The sequence below is a fragment of the Periplaneta americana genome, chromosome 6, assembly GCF_040183065.1.
Source record: "Periplaneta americana isolate PAMFEO1 chromosome 6, P.americana_PAMFEO1_priV1, whole genome shotgun sequence".
Classification (NCBI taxonomy): Eukaryota; Metazoa; Arthropoda; class Insecta; order Blattodea; family Blattidae; genus Periplaneta; species Periplaneta americana.
In genome coordinates this window covers 106,587,005-106,603,469 of record NC_091122.1, presented here as the reverse complement: position 1 = coordinate 106,603,469, position 16,465 = coordinate 106,587,005, and the positions used below count along the sequence as shown (strand labels likewise).

At 36.2% G+C, this 16,465-nt stretch overlaps 1 protein-coding gene across 4 annotated transcripts in view; it reads right to left on the bottom strand.

Moving 5' to 3' along the window:
* Positions 1-16,465, bottom strand: part of LOC138701637 (CB1 cannabinoid receptor-interacting protein 1-like) — a 605,501-nt gene that overhangs the window by 359,405 nt on the left and 229,631 nt on the right. The window lies entirely within an intron of this gene.

Sequence of the window (16,465 nt, the reverse complement as noted above, 5' to 3'; positions counted from 1 at the left end):
TTTTCAGTTACGTTCAGCCATATTTCTATCCATTTTTGTATTGCAGTGTCTTTCAATGCACTGTTTTCTTGTAACTTTTATATCTACTTTGCACAATTTACATGTAGGCCTAATATTGTCCATATTCACACAGAAATTATTAGCTCCGAACTCACTAATTAAGTCCTCTAGTCTTTCATAGTTCGAACTTTTTGCCTTCAGAATTTTACCTCGTCACAAGTACAAATGTTACGTTAAGTAAATAATATGACGTTTACACTTCACTGGTTTACAGCACTCACTATGACCGTGTTCCGACTTCAACATAAACTAGACTGAGAGTGAGTAAGATGCGGTTCTATGTTGTATCAGACGGGAAGTGTCCCAGGGCTGTGACGTCAGGTACAGTATGAGAGTAGGCAATTATATTCCAGCTTAGACGTAGCTGAAGTACTAAGCTTATTTAGAATTTATTGTCGTCACAAGGAAAAGAATAACTTTTGACAACTCCGTAACGTACGTTATATTTTGAACTCCCATCCTATCCCCGAGTCCCTCAACCAATGGGAACCGAATATGTCACTCGCTTCTCTGCCGCCACAAAAAATGGACACATTCCCTGACTTTCCTTCCGGGCTTATCTGCCTGCCCGCCCACTCGCTCGCTCGTCCTCCAGATATCTGCAGTTGTGCTTCGGCTCTGCACATTCATGTGCTTTGCTACTTGTAGAGGCGTCACAAGTCGCATCTTTCTCTGCGACCACAATAGAATAATCGCAACGAACAAAACAAAAAGGCTTATTTTAACCATCATTCTACAAAGGATAGTAAGTAAGTGTTAAAAATAAAAATTCTAAACGAAAGAAAAATGATCGATAAAATGGCAAACTTACTAGTGTTAATTATATAAGCACGTGTGGTTTACAGATGTTTCGGTGTATACTGTACACCATCATCAGAGTCTACTAGATCATGGCGTCATCTTGATATCGCTGCCTGTTGTAGAGGTGTGTTTGCGTGTTGAAAAGTGGAGTCAAATAGTGAGTGTGTTCTGAAATTGATGTGAGTTGAGAATTTGATTAGGGTGTGTTTCAGTGTGTCTTTATATTTATTATTGTTCTAGTGTGTTGAGTTTTTGGTTTTTGGGTTGTATGTAAAGGATTTTCATGTCTGTATTTATGTTATTGTATGTATGGTTAGCATTAGTTATGTGTTTGGCATATGTAGATATATTGTGTCCTCTGGTTATTGCTTTAATGTGTTCTTTGTAGCGTGTTTGGAATGATCTGCCTGTCTGTCCAATGTAGAACTTGTCGCAACTATTACATGTGAGTTTTTATATGCCTGTGTGGTTGTATTTATTTGTTTGTGTTGTTTGTGTGTTGAGATGTCTTTGTAGTGTGTTTTCTGTTCTGTATGCTATGTTTTATTTCTGCTTTCTGAATGAAGATGCGATTTTATGTATGTTTTTGTTTTCGTATGTTAGTGTGATGTATTTCTTGTGTTCTTGTGTTTGTGTTGTGTTTTGTGTGTTTTGTGCTTGCTAAGTTTTTGTTTTGTCTTCCTTATGATGTTGCCTATTATGTTTGGATTGTAACCATTTTCTTGTGCTGTGTATTTGATTGTGTTCACTTCTTCATTGTAGTGTTGATGGCTCATGAGTATGTTGAGTAATATGTGTACCATTGTCCTGAATGCAGCATGTTTGTGTTACAATACATACAATACAAGTGGTACCAGTCACTTTTTTCTCAGAGTATTAAGTTCACGATGTTCTGAGCCATAGTGGATCAAGTCATCAAAGCGTTGCATCAATTAACATCACAATTGTTCATATTTTATAAATCTAGAATTTGAGAATGGAGTAATAAAATTATTGCTAGTGAAATTAGATAATCCACTAGAGCAAGTTAACTTTAAGTCCTATTATCTCAAAACTACGTCTCATGGATTTGATCCACTTTAGCTCTGAACGCCTCATATATCGCCTGATATACAGGTGGCTCAGAGTTTAGTTCTGATCGAGGCTGGATTTTTCGTTACCACCAATTCCAATGGCATTACGACCCATATTTTATATAACGCAGGGGCGGTTATTCAGGTGAAGTAGGTAAAGTACCATTTCATCTATTTACGTGTAAAACACAATTTTATCCCGTATTAATAATTAATTCTAGTTATTACCGATACGTATTTCTAAAATAAAAAAAAAAGTTTTATTTTCAGTCTTTATGAACAGTGTTTAGTTATATAAATAGTACCTGTAACAGTCCATTGAAGAGAATAATGCCAACTGTTACGAGCGCCGAGCGGTGTCTATTGAAACCTATAATACTGTAGAGGTGAAAATGTTTGGGCTCCCATTCTCATACAGCACTTGGTTTCCATGGTAATGTGGCGTCACGCACTAAAGGAAGCTTATATGAGTGAAGTGCGTTTGTGAGTCTTTCAGTTACGGAGAACTGTCAGACTTCTTGTAGGTGAGTAACCAGTTTGCAGACCTAACGGTACAGCAGGGTTGAAGCTGATCTCCAAAGCCGGGGGCTATTGTTGAAGGGCTGTGAAATTTTACAGTATGTAGGCCTACCATCTGACTCGAGAAAAGTATCCTCATTCCTTGTAGACACAAGCCAGCCCTGCAGCGGTAAATTAGCTGGCTATATGTTATTTTATCAGGAATGCACGCACATACATTTGTAAAGTTTAAAAGTTGTTTTCCGCCACGTGTATTATTTCTTCTCATGAGTTTGCCAGTTTTGTTCCAGCGCTTGTACTTGAAAGTTTAAGGCGCGCGTAAATGTACACATGTAGTTTAATACTTATTAACTTATTACTTAATGTATTTAGAGTATATTAGTGATAAGGGTATATAGTGCATTAATCCTACATCGTAGTGTATATTGTATGTTTAATCACTGTAGTGCTATTATGCAAATACTTAGGTACCAGTATATAGAAAATATTAATAAATGAGTGCGAAATATGTATCCCAGAAATGGCACGTTTTGTAATACTGTATATTGGAAATGTCGTTTTGCAGATATAAATATAAGGATGGAAAAGATGTTTTAAATTCTGGACGTCCTACAGTTCCATTTGTTCTTTGTTTTAAAAAGTGCTAAAATTGAGAAGTTGTATAAAATAATTTAAATTATTCCGATGAAAGAAGCTTTTCTCTTTGAAAAGATTGAAAATTTCATTTGGAATACCACATAACAGGAGAGACTTTCATCATTAGCCCCATAGGTTTGCATAAAGATATACTGTCCACCCTCAGTTAAACTGAGACTTTTAAGAAGACATCGACAGGTTTGCTGCTTTAAAAAACAGGATGCAAGAAACTGGGTAAGTCCTGAAATAAATTAATTCTCCTGTTTGCAAGTGTTCTAGAACTAATAAAATTGTACGTAGTTTACGAATAGTAGGCCTACTCATTATTTTGGTGAAACTGTTCATGCATTTCTGTATGTGAACAGCACTTCACCTATTTTCTTTACGGCGAGTCGCTACTGATATAACGTTAAATAACGCATTAAAAGAAGCACGCAAAGTGTATATAAACAATAGCATAGGCCTACTTCGATTTATGAGCATTTGGTAAGCAAACAAAGCCACTGCAAGGCCGCATCGTAACTCACCATGTTGTCCTAATTTCCCATATCAGTGGTTAGCCACAACACGTACAAATAAACAGTGGTACATGTAGACTCCACCGATACACGGCTTTCATTAAATTGTATCAGTCCGTTGCATTGTCTGCTACAGTATCATGTCTTCGATCAGAAACCTTGATACCAAGCAAATGATAACACAAATGCAACAAGCATAAGTCTGTGTTAGAGGTGCATCGATACAGCTAGCTTCATTAATTTGCATTCCACTGCAGGACATTGGTAGTCCTAATTGGTATACCATACGTCAAGGAAAGCTATAAGAATTACAGACATAATTATACTATAATATGGATATAGATCACTGCTATATCTGAAGTGGCAGTGTTTTCGCCTGTAATTCAAACGCACCCGGGTTCGATTTGTGGTTGGGAAATGGAGATTGGAGAATGCTATGGAATGATGAAGGAATGGAGCAAGAATGGTATGATGTTGATGTCTAACGTGGGAAAATGGAAGAACCCCGAGATAAGCTAACTGTGACATTGTGCTCCATCAGTGTCATTATGGGTTTTTCAACGAAACTGAATTTTGGCAATATTAGTCGGAGGTTTCACTATAAGATTACACGCTATTCGCCTTACGGAAAGAAAAGCTATGAACAAAACTAACCAGGTAATCAGTCCATGCGTTATTAGAGCCATGTTCAAGCGCCGCTCCGGAGGACGAATCGTGCTCTCCCAACAATAGACCTGTACTTGAAGTTCCACCCAGTGATAGTTTGCTGTCTCGTTGAATGGAATATTTTAAATATTATGAATCAAATGATTTTTGTAAATCTCTTGAAATAATCGAGATAGATATATGTACAGTATAACCCAATATGTCGAATAAATTTTCTTTATTGTGCCCATCGATACAACAAACGTTCCAATTTCTATTGCATAGCACAGTGGCCTCAGCCACAATAGCGGCTACTCCTGCTTACCTCCATCAAAAGTTGAACTCGAAACTTAAATGAGTTTCCAGCCACGAGCGTAGTTCATGTGGCAGGTGCGTTTGCCTATTGATTCGGAGATCCACTCAGGTCTATGTTCGATTTTCGCTTGGATCGATTACTTGGTTGGGTTTATTCCCCAACCGTAAGGCCAATGTCAGATGATCTATGACGAATCCTCAGCCTCATCTCGCCAAATACCATCTCGCTATTGAAGAGATAATTTTATTATAAACTGGTAGCTGACTCATCAGTTTTCTTTTTTTTTTTCTCTCTCTCTCTCTCTGTGATTTTAAATGTTTATTTTAAGAGTTGAGTTGATGAACAGAGTTGTGATGAAATTACGTTGTGAGTTGGTTGAAATATATGGAGAAATTCGGCTTTTACTTTTTTTTATTATATATTGTCTTTAGTTTTTTATTTAGGTCCAATTTTTGTTATATAATTTATTTAATGGGTTTTATTCTTGCTTGTTTATTTGCTCGCATCGGCACTAAATATTCTAGTAGCTGATACAGCGTCGTTAAGTAACTAACCAACTAAAAATATGGGTCTCGTCTTTCAGGATTCGGGATTTCAAAACCGGATCAAACAAACTCATCATACTTTTCATCACCAAATGCAATGCACTGTTGGTCGAAGGAAACCAAGTCAAAATGCCAAATTTAAGGTGAAGCACAAGTACGTATTTTACATTGGAAAGCCACAGAGAAACCACAAACAAAATGATGTCTAATATGTATAAAGTGGCCATGTTGGGTTCGTTTCTTCTCTGTTGCTTGACGAGGTGTCCTTGTGGCACGCTGCCTACAAGATCAGAACATCGTGCTAAACTTAAATGATTTTTATTCCATTTTTCAGACACCACGGCAGTTAGCAGAAATGTTGAGCAGAGACATTTTCAGTCTCGCTATGAACAACAGTCACCGTGGTGGCGAGGAACAGCTATCCGGTTTTTATTGCATGCCACAGATTCTTTCTCTTTTGCAATTACAGGATCATTAACTTGCTCTTAATCTCCCCAACTCGACGGGCATGGCTCACAGACGTCGCTAGTGCTGAGAAGAGTAGATCACTTAGTTCACTTAGTTCGTCAGATACTCTTCAGAGTGCATCACAGGCGTGGATCCACATTACACTCGTGAAATGTTGGGATGTCACAGGAGAACCAGAGTGCCCAGAAAAAATCCCTGTGTTTTCTGGACCACGGGCTTAGCCAACAAAAGTTATAAATTCAAAGTGAATCAACTGAGATTTGAACCCGGGTCCCCTGGCTTATAAGCCCATTTAGGGCTCAGACACCATGGCGGTTATGCTGCTTATACAGAGTGTCCCATTTATCTTGTGCACCTATTATAACTTTTTTGTTTGGATAGGTATTGGAATTTTTATTTTTGAGCGTTATGTTAGAACGAGGGGCTAACATGAGTGTGGAGATTTGGTGCATGTAACTACATTATGGTACAAGACACACGTGACGTCATCAATTTTTCAAATAGCACTACATACTTTAATCATGTTACATTGATTACCAGGGAAAGGGATTTGGAGTATTATAAAGAATGGTGAAACGTAGTATAGATATTCGTAGCTCAGTGACTGTCAAGCGAGCTGCGTCACGGCGCATGGAAGAGTACAGTCCACTTCATACAAACTTACACGCAACGTCTGTAAATATATTTCAGAATAAACAAATGGAATAGTTTAATGACATATAGTGACCTACATAAATAATCTGCATTTCTTTTTTAACTACATGTGCTTTTCTTCGCAACGCACAAGGCACCAATAAACAACATTACAAATATACATAGTTAAATATGAACCTCTGCATCTTCGCGTGTCAGTGGACATATTGATGTTGATAGACAGTTGTCTTCTGTATGGAACTCGCCTCTGAATATGTAGATCCAAACGAAATGGCATTTTCAATTAATGCTATGCCTTGTTATAATAAATTGTAAATATTATTTTCAAATTTTCAAAATACAACTTTGCTCTGTTGCAAGGAAGGAAATTTTGTAACATGGAAAAACTCCGCTCTCCATCTGCAGAGACAATTAGAGAGCACTTGAAACAAGATACGTCAATTAAATTCACATGTTGAATGACGTCATTGGGACACGTCTTTGTTAATACATCTGAAATCCAACTAAGAATATCGTATCCATCATTTTTAATCAAAACTTTGTTCATTTTTTCACCAACACGTTTTCCTATTTCACCTTCTACTGCACTCAGTTTATTTACTATAGTCCTCATAATATTTATTTGCTCAACTAGTTCTACTCCTGACTTTCCTAATTGAATAATTGCTTCCAGTAAATATCCAAAATTTGACTTAATATCCGTGACTTCTTTCTCGATTGTTTCATCATTTAGCAGTTCCTGGCGTATTTGAATCGCAGCAGCGTCATCGGTATCGAAAGACTGGACCACTTTCTTCACAGATTGGAGGTGACGTGCGTAATAATTGCAAGCTTCTAACCATGACCCCCATCTCGTAGGAACTGGATATGAGGGAAGCGACAATTTAGGGAATTGTTTCCTGAATTTTGATACTTGATCTGGAGGTTTTACAAATATAGTCTTTCAATACTGCATTGTTAGTTGGTTTCACTTTCGGCATTGTACCTGCACTTCACTACTCTGAACTGCAAACCTGCACGTTGAAGTTCTTATGCGACAACTGTCCCGTTCACCTGTTGTTGACTTGTAGAGACCTGCGAGTATGTCATGGAGGGGAGGACTTGGTATAAAGGGTTGTAAACAAATGACTGTGTAGATGCCAATACTAGCTTTTACTACTCCAAATTCCGTTCCCTATTGATTACAAACATTAAGACGAGTTCAAAAATGTATCACAAAGCCACCTTCCTATTCAATAACAACGACAAAACGAAACAAAAACGTACTTTCAATGTGATAATGTTATGCTCTGACAGTCACAGAAGATGTTCCAAATGGTGACCATTCACATTAATGCACATTCGAAGGCATTCCCCAAAAGACAGTATGACTGCCTGGCATGTTGCTGGCTGTATAGATACACAAGCCTGTCGAGTGCGTTGCTGCATGTCGTCCGGTGTTGTCAGAATGCTCTGGTACACATTGTCCTTTACAGTTCCTCACAGGAAGAAGTTGATTGGCGACAGGTCCGGAGAACATGCAGACCACTGTACGTGGATTGTGGCGTCCACAGTTGTTGTGGTTTGTTTACATGTTAAGACAGCAAACACACAACACACGACGTGTACGGACGTCAGTCGTCTTTCGTTTTGTGTAAGTTAATGCACAAGATGAATGGAGCACCACAACAAATGGCACATTCTGATTGCATTCATTTTGCATTATGTTGTTACGGATCGAGAATTTGACATTGTGATACATTTTTGAACTAGTCTTAATGCGTGTAATCAATGTAACATGATTAAAGTATGTAGTGCTATTTGAAAAATTGATGACGCCACGTGTATCTTGTACCATAATGTAGTTACATGTACCACATCTCTGCACTCATGTTAGTCCCTCGTTCTAGCATAACGCTCAAAAACAACAATTCCAAAACCTATCCAAACAAAAAAGTTATAATAAGTGCACAAGATAAATGGGACACCCTGTATAGACACGAGAACTCAGTCACATTAAGAAATTTTATAGCTTCTTAAAAGTTCATCTAAATCGTGTTTGAGATTGCAAAATTCGGTATAATTTCAGCAATTAATTTTTGATCAGCAACTGTAATTCATGAGACTACACTTCTTGTCGAATATAGTTATCGAGCCGAAGTAGACCATAATTCAATCCTTTCTGACTAGAGAAGAGAGCATTACGAAACTACCAGAGTCAAATCAAAGTTTGCTACGAGAGTCGTCCCAAAAGTAAGTTTACAAGACGCTTATCATCTGTAAATTTGATGCAAGACAGATTGAAATTGTAGTGGAATTTACGCATGATTTGGGTCTGCCAGCCACATTACTGAGCAATTGAGATTTCAGAAAGTGTGTGCACGATGGGTCCAGCAAAACCATTCTAAAGACCACAAAGCTCAGAGAATGACTTGTGCCCTGTCATTCTTACATAAAATTGGCAGCCAAGGCTTTATTGAACGCATTGTCACTGATGAGCAGACATCGGATTCTAGGGCAAATGCCTATTTTGTTTCTTTAGGAGAAAAGTAAAAATAATTATTAATATTTGTGTTTCATGGGAATTGAAAGGTATTCAAAGAGTTTTATAGTGCCCTAAAATGCCCTAAAACGGTTATTAGAGCCTAATTTGTTAATATTCGCCTAAAAATGCCTAACTCACTGTAAAGTTTCGCATTTTACTCTTACTTTTTATAATTTATACATGCATTCACTGCGAAATTTAAGGCATTTAAAAAGTGGAAAGTTTTCTTCACACCGGCCATGAAACCACTGATAAAGGAAACAAAATGTTTTGAATCTCACGACACTCGCAATAGATTTCACCGAATTTAACATGTTTGGAGGCATAAATGCCGACAAAGAACCAACCTTAGTTTTGAAGCAGGCAACAATCACAACATGTGCTGCTACCGATTCAGAGATATACTATACTATAAAAATGACTGTTTTCGGTCTGAAACCGATTAGCTGTACTGCCCTTCAGAGTGTCATAAAATCACAATTTTTGGAGAAAGAGTGTTTTTGAAATGTTTATGAAAAGTCGTAAAACTGCGAATTAGTAGGGTAAGCCGTTACAAAATATTTAAAAGAATGGCCCTCCTAGTGTTAACACTACCAGGAAATGCAACAATAAGTGGAACTTTGTATTTTTGTCCAATTGAATCTCAATAACAACGGTTCATTTGAATGCTCGTTAACAGTTGCTCTTTCCCTCACCTTATTTGTGTTGAGAAGTTTTGAGCGGTAGGACGTTTTCCTGTGAAGTTTAACGCGATAATGCCGAAAAATATAAGTGCAAAATCTACATTGATCCGTCAATGGCTAACAGAATATTCAGAATTCACTTATGGAAAAATAATATTCTGCAAGATTTGTAGCAAACAGGTATGTAACAATAGTTGAAATATATAAATTCTATTAATTTTAATGAGTAGGCCTATAATATTTATACATTGACTGAGCTATCCTGAGGTATAATTCTTTTTAAGACCACTACACTTTAACCGTTTAAATTCCGATAGTTAAAGTATTTGCAGGTCATTAAAATTTTGATTGTTCGAACCCACTAACTTTGTGATAGAAATACGGCAATACAACAATTAGGATTTTATTTTAATTCAGTTTACTTTACATTTTTAGATTTCGCAAGAAAAGAAGTGCCACCTAAAGCAGCATGTGCAAGGAGCGGCTCATAAGGCTAAAGCTCAGCAGAAAAATCAACTGCAACAAACTTTACTAACACAGCCTACTTCATCCAATCTCAGCAGCAATTTCTATGCTGATTTAACCAGAGCGTTGTTGCTGCTAACATTCCCTGGAATGCAATTGAAAATCCGGTTTTAAGACAGTTTTTACAAAAATACTGCAAACAAAATATCCCATCTGAGTCGACCCTAAGAAAAAATTACTTAGACAGAATATACAATGAAACTTTAGCTTCCATTCGGAAGGATATATCTAGGTGATTCTTACATATGGGTCTCTGTGGATGAAACCTCAGATCCTATGAATAGGTATATAGCAAATATGGTAGTAGGAAAACTTAGTCCTGATGGACCTTCGATTCCACACCTCGTATGTGTTAAGGAACTTTCGAAAGTGAATAGCCAAGCCATTGCTTATTTTGTAAATAAAGGCCTACAGTCTTTATACTCAGGTAATGTAGACGATTCTAAAGTTCTGTTGTTTTGTACTGATGCTGCCTCATACATGGTTGCTGCAGCTCCACTTCTTAAAACATTTTATCCTAACCTCACTCATGTAACCTGTCTAGCACATGGCCTTCACAGGGTTTCTGAAACAATCCGGAATGAATTTCCTCTTGTCAATTCGTTTATTTCTAACACAAAAAAATGTTTTTGTAAAGCCCCATCCAGGATTTCAATATTCAGAGAGAACTTTCCAGATATCCCACTCCCACCTCAGCCGGTTGTTACACGATGGGAAACCTGGATTCAGTCAGTGGTGTATTATTCTAAGTATGTTAAAGAAGTGGTCACAGTTATTGATACATTACCTGAAACTGATAGTGCAGCGTGTGTGAAAGCAGTGAAAGATTGTCTGAATGACTCACGAGTGAAAAACGATATTGCCTACATAACATCAAACTTTTCTTTCATACCTGCAAGCATTGGACAATTAGAACGTGAAAAACAATCTCTTTGTAGCCAAATAGCAATAGTAAAGGAAGCTCAAGTGAACATACATTCTGCTTTGTGCGAAACTGGGAAAAAAGTTAAAAATAAGTGGGACAACGTATTAAATAAGAATGTAGGATTTTCATTGTTGGAAAAAGTATCAAGAGTGATATCGGGGGAAAGTGTAAATGTTCCAGTAAGTATTGATGTTTCTATTGTACCTAATTTAAAATTTGCGCCTCTCACATCAGTTTCGGTTGAAAGAAGTTTTTCTGCTTTCAAAATGATTCTCAGTGACAAAAGGCAAAGGTTAACTGTGGAGAATTTAGAAAAAATTCTGGTGGTGTACTGTGCAGATAATTATAATAAAGTCTGAGCATGGAACTGAATTTCAATAACTTAAAATGAGTAATCTTGATATCAATAATCATTATTTCATTAGTTTCAATATATTAAATTTGTGCAGCTCTGTTTATAAATATAATATAGTATTCTTTTTTAATGTTTAAACATACTTTTTTGTGCGTATTTTAGTGTATAACTAAAAATTTCAGTGAAAGAAATAAGTATGATACCTTGATGTGCCTAAAATGCCTATTTTAATTAAAATAGAGCCTAATTTTACAAATTTTGAGCTTATTTTAGGCGCCTAAAACTGCAATTTTTAGTGCCTAAAAATCCGATGTCTACTGATGAGATATTGGTTCGCCATCACATCTCAGAAACGGAGCGGAAGAATCCAGATTCCCCGCGAACATAGAAATTCAAGGTCGTGAAATCGGGTGGCTAAGTGATAGCTACAGTCTTCTGGGGTCAGAAAGATGTGCTGCTGGTCGATTTCTTGGGAAATTAATGCAGCTGTATATGATGCTTCAGCGGTGAAACGCTGGCTGAACGGTCAGGACGTCACATTTTACAAACATTTAAATAAGAAAACATAATTTCTAAATAACATAATTAGTTAATTGAATAGTGTTTTATATTATCAATATTTTAATTCAACATCCTTCTTGTCAAACTCATTATATCAATAATGGAAATGTGTAATATAGCTTATAGTACATATGAGATCGCATAAATAGAACAGAGATTTTGTGGTGCATCCCAAATTTCTTCAAAAGTAGACATAATCCATCTCAGTCACAGTATTTAATAAAACAAAACCAAATCTACATGTCAACTTCGCTTAAAAATTGTATAATAGCGCATAATGATATATCCGTAAAATAAAATCACGGAAATGTGCGACATTATTACAATAAAAACATGGAAAATGTGCGATACTACTCAAATAAAACAATGGAAATGTTTTGCATTCTATTAAATTAAAACCTCAAAAATGTACGGTATTACAAAACAACACCATAAAATTGTGCGATACTATTAAAATGAAACCATAGTATTGTTCGGTACAATTACAATAAAACCTCGGAAATGGTTGACGATACTATTACAATAAAACCGTGAAAATGTGCGGTTCTATTAAAATAAAACCACGGAAATAAACCATAGTATTGTTCGGTACAATTACAATAAAACCTCGGAAATGGTTGACGATACTATTACAATAAAACCGTGAAAATGTGCGGTTCTATTAAAATAAAACCACGGAAATAAACGGTTCTATTAAAATAAGATCATGGAAATGTGCGGTACTATTACAATAAAACTATGGAAATATGCTGTACTATTAAAATAAAACCATGAATTGTGCGGTAGTATTACAATAAAACCATGATATGTGCGGCACTATTAAAATAATACCATGAAAATGTGCGTTAATATGTGATAGTATTAACCGCAGGCAATGATTGACGTTGGATGTACTTATGATAAGGTGGATGCAGATTCGATTATTTCACATCCAACGACTATATTACGAAATACAGTACCTACCAAGGATAGACCAAACAAAATTCGTGCTGATGTTATCACAAAAATAAAAGAATCAATGGAGAATCATCATTTGGTTTCAAAATTATTAATTTTTGTGCAATCTTATCTTGAATGTCTTTCTCGGTTTCTTGAATGTATTTACCTCTGTCCTGCGACATGAATACAACGCTGTGACAAATATAGTAGGCCTATTGCGTTCAGATATACAGTGTGTCCACTATGAACCTAACACATTTAATTTGGTTGCCAAAAATCAATGAATGGAAATAAGTTGGTAACATGCATTGCAATATGTAGAGAAACTGTGGAAATTTCGTTGGCTATTTTTAAAAACCCGCGCGAGAGGTTGTACGTGGCGCTGCGGTAGCATAAGTCAAAATGGCGACAGCGCAAGAGCGAGCACAAGCGATCTGGTGGTATGCTGAAACAAATTCGGTGATTCAAGTGCAACGCAACTTTCGGCGCGTGTTCCAGAAGGACCCACCATCACGGAACACCATTAAGACATGGAAACAGCACTTTTTTGCAACGGGAAGTGTGGTGAAATTGCATGGTGGCGGTAATGTGCGCGTATCAGAGGAGCGTGTAGCAGCAGTGAGACAGGCGTATGAACGAAGTCCACGCAAGACACTTCGACAAACGGGACGAGAACTGCAGATGCCGAAGTCCACGGTACACGGTTCATCTTCCCTCTTGCTTAAAAAAGTCCCTTGTGCAGACCCTTGTATTTCCCTATTTTGACTATGCTGACATTTTACTGACTGACCTTTCCAGCGACAACAAAATGAAACTTCAACGTGCTCATAATTTGTGTGTACGTTTTGTAAGCAATGTTCGTAAATATGATCATATTACCCCATCCCTGGAAGCAATTGGTTGGCTTAAACTAGATAAGAAAAGAAATTTACATTCACTTCTCTTTCTCTTCGAAATCTTGAACTCTTCTATTCCTTGGTACCTGTCGTCTCGCTTCACTTACCTTTCTTCCCACCACAATATGAACACACGCTCTCGCCATGAAACAATACTAACAATACCATCCCATCGCACCTCCTCATACTCATCCTCTTTCACAATAGCCCTGCCAAGACTCTGGAATTCGTTACCTGCTAGCATCAGGGACTGTCGAAATAAAATTCAATTCAAACTCAAACTTACTAGGCACTTGGTCAGTAATTGAGACTCGTTCAGACATGGTTTCTTGTAAATAGTTCTTTTAATCTACCACAAAATATCTCAATATCCGATAATTTCAACACTATAGAATTTTGTTATTGTAGGTTTAATTTGTAATTTAGTAAATACAAAAATATTCTTTGTTCTTAACTTCTATGATAAAATGTCTAGCTTTCATTAATCAGGTATTCTTGTCGTACTTTAATTTTTATTGTAATTGTAATTGTAAATTTAATATTAATTGTAATCTTATTGTTCATGTTATAGTTGTAATCCCCTGGTAGAGGGGCAGAGAAGGCCTGACGGCCTTATCTCTACCAGGTTAAATAAATAAATCTATACTATACTATAAGATACTGCATCGCTCTCTTGGGTTTCATGCATACAAATTGCAGTTGATTCATGAACTGAAACCAGATGACGGTAATAAGAGGCAGGCATTTGCTATCGACATGTTACAGCACATTGATGAAGACCCAACATTTTTAACTCGCATTGCTTTTTCTGATGAGGCCACTTTTCATTTATCGGGCAAAGTCAACACACATAATGCGCATATTTGGGGGTCAGAAAACCCACGCTGCATTGTGGAACACATTCGTGACAGCCCGAAATTAAATGTGTGGTGCGGATTGATGCACAATTTGATCATCGGCCCCTTTTTCTTTGCAGAACAAACAGTTACGCGCAATACCTACCTCAACATGTTGGATCAATTTGTTGTGCCTCAGTTAATGCATTTGCAGCCGAACGTCATCTTTCAACAGGACGGCGCCCCACCACATTGGAGCCTGATCGTTCGAGAATTTCTCGACACACAATTTCCCGGTCGCTGGATTGGGCGTGATGAACCGACAAGATGGCCACCTCGATCACCGGATATTACCCCTCTAGACTTTTTCTTGTGGGGATATGTCAAGAACAAAGTGTATACAGGCCACAAAATTCGTGATCTTCAACAGCTACGCGGCCGCATAATAATAATAATAATAATAATAATAATAATAATAATAATAATAATAATAATAATAATAATAATAATAACAATAATAATAAAACTGTTATTTTATTGGTTTAAGAATTGCTTACAATACAGACTTAACATCATGTGCAGCACACATTTACCGTTATTAAATGTTACGGAGAGCTTATAATACAAATTTAAGATTATAAGCAGCACACGTTTTCCGTTATTAAATGTTACGGAGCGCTTATAATACAAAATTAAGATTATGTGCAGCACATGTTTACCGTTATTAAATGTTAAGAAGCTCTTATAATACAAATTTAAGATTATATGCAGCACACGTTTCCCGTTATTAAATGTTACGGAGCGCTTATAATACAAAATTAAGATTATGTGCAGCACACTTTCTCCGTTATTAAAAATGTTAAGAGGTGCTTATAATACAAATTTATGATTATCTACAGCACATTTTTTCCGTTATTAACTTCACACTTTAATCAAACGAGAACCTAAGATACATACCTAATGCGTTTGTTTTTTGCTGTCAGTTAAATTTTGTGTACTTCTTCAAATAAATGCAGACAGTGTGAAATCTTAGCCTCAATTGTACCACCCCTACTTGTCTGTTAAGTTTTTCAGCGGATATGTTCGGCAAGCGAGCGGAAGACTATTCCATCAATTTAGCTGATACCCTGTTATTCGTAAATTAAATATATAGTAATTTTAGAGGTGTAACACAATTTTAGCATACGAAATCGATCTAGTTCTCAATGAAGCTATGTTCTGTGAATTGAATGAAACTAATTGATTCCCATTTCTCATGAAAAATACCTATAAATAGTTGATGGAACAGCCTCCATATGGTCAATGCTATTTTCTTAAAGTGGAATCCTCTATAGTGATAGTGAATACGGAGTTCTTTATGATTATGATGATGAGAATAGTATTCATTTTCTTAAGTTAGTTTCAGTTACCTTTGAGTAATTTTGCTTCACTTAGCTTAATATTAATTGTATTTGATTTCTTTTCAATTACTTACGTTACTTTCAATTTCTCTATATTAGGTTTGGTTTCCTTGGTTTATTTTTAGTTTTCTTGGGGATATAAGCTAACCTAAAACTAGCATAAAGAATAAAAAACAATTTAAAAAGTACATTAAACTGTACAAATAAGTACTAACCTAAAAAACAGTAACTTATAAAACCAACCTAAAAAAAAAATAAAAATTAATCTAAAGAAACTAAAGCCAACATGAATAAATCAAAAGCAAACTGAAGATACCAACAGTAATGTGAAAAAGCAACATTTACTTAAAGAAACTAGGTCTAGTCTCATTAAATATCAATACTAACATCACAAAATAAAAAGTAATATAAACAAGTTAAAATCAACTCAAGCAAATCAAAACTAATCCAAATAATAATTAATCTGAAAAAATCAAAACTAGTCTAAACAAACTTAAACTAATCTAAAGAAACAAATCGCATGTGTCTGTATGTCTGGGAAAGAGTTGCGTACATAATAATATGGATATAAATAGATATTATTTTA